The 1,624-nt window shown below is 36.9% G+C and overlaps 1 pseudogene; it reads right to left on the bottom strand.

Annotated features, from left to right (window-relative positions):
* Positions 1–1,113: 1,113 nt before the first annotated feature.
* Positions 1,114–1,231, bottom strand: LOC120619908 (uncharacterized; annotated as a pseudogene).
* Between the last annotated feature and the right edge of the window lie 393 nt (positions 1,232–1,624).

Below are 1,624 nucleotides of genomic sequence, written 5' to 3'. Positions count from 1 at the left end.
ACTTCTCATCGGCAGAGTTTATAACATTTATACTCCGTTTTCTAATGTTGATTAAGTCTTCCATACCTTCTCTATAAATTAAGTCTCAGCATTGAAAAAGCAAGAGCAAATATTTGTAGTGTGTTGACGATATAAAAAATAGTCATGGCAGGATAAAATAGAGTGTTTGGACCCAGTAGAGAAGGTTATATCACCAAACTTGTAGCTCTTGAAGAAAAAATGGAATATATTCTGATTTTTAAATTTATTACTATCATAAATTTTTATCTGCTCTCTAAAATTATCCAGTGTCTTCACACTATTTCCTTTCTAGACCTTTTGTACAGCTAGCACTCTAGGATTTCCTTTGCCCTGTTTCTGCAACCTGGTATCTTCCTCTTTCTGAGATTCCTATTTCATTTTGCTGTAGTACATCCTTAAGCAGTTCTTTCAGGAATGGTCTGTGGGTAATAAATTTCCTCAGTCCTTGGAAGTCAAAAATATCCTTATTTTGCTCCTGCACTTAAATGCTAATTTGGCTGGCTATAGAACTCTAGGCTCAACAACACTGTCCCTCAGGAATTTGAGAGGAAGCATTCCTTTGTGTTATGGTAGTCAGTGTAACTGGTAAGTGTGATGCCAATATAGTTCTCATGCTTTGATGTAGCTTCTGTTTTTTTCTTTGTGGAATCTTTTAAGAATTTGCTTGTCTTTAGACTTGTGAAGTTTCTTCATGATATCGCTAGGTATGAGTCTTCATTCGTGTGGATTAGCAGTGGGTGAGACTTTTCAATTTGAAGACTTGGACCCTTCTTTGGCTCTGGGACATCTACTTCTATTAATTATTTCCTTCTGTCTATTTTATTCTGTTCTAAATCTGAAACTCCTATTAGATGGATGTTGGCCCTTCTTGGTGAGTCATCTGTGTGTTTCCACTTTTCTTTTTTGTCCCCATGATCTGCATTCTGGAAGATTCTTCTGACTTTTTTTCTTTAGTCCTTCTGTTGAGTTTTCATTTAAGAATTCTATTTCTAACAGAAATTATTTTAGGGTCGTTTTTTTAGTCACCTATTCCTATTTTATAGATGCACTGTCACTTCAAATTTCTCTGAGAACATTTTTTTCAATTTTTTACGCCTACAGCACCTATCTTCCTGGATGATCTCCCATCCAAGTACTAACCAGGCTCAACCCTGCTTAGTTTCCGAGATCAGACGGGATCAGGCTTGTTCAGTGTGGCATCGCCGTAGACTCTGAGAATATTAATTTAAATTTTTTTTAAAAGTTCTCTTCTGTTCTCTGAACTATTTATGTTTCTTCTAGGGGAATTCTATTTATTCATTTTGCCCCTGCTGGTTTTTCTCAAGTATCTTATGACCCTTGGTTGGTTTTTAATGCTTCTAAGTATAAGGAGCAGGGTGAATTACTTGGGTTCTTTTTTATTACCAGTCTGTCTTCAGAATGAAAATGCAATGATTTACATGACCTATGTGTGGGGGCAGAGTATATCAACTGGCAGACAGGAGGACATCCTTCCTCACCGCTGTGCCAAAGTAAGTGAGGTTCTACTCTAGGCTTCCTAACTACTGCCATCCCAGGAAATAACTTAGACACAGATTTGGTGTCTGGTAAGAGTTTGCTTCCT

This window comes from Pteropus medius, unplaced genomic scaffold (assembly GCF_902729225.1).
Source record: "Pteropus medius unplaced genomic scaffold, Ma_sr-lr_union100, whole genome shotgun sequence".
Lineage (NCBI taxonomy): Eukaryota > Metazoa > Chordata > Mammalia > Chiroptera > Pteropodidae > Pteropus > Pteropus medius.
The sequence above is the reverse complement of the archived record's forward strand: the minus strand, read 5'-3'. Positions and strand labels throughout refer to the sequence as shown.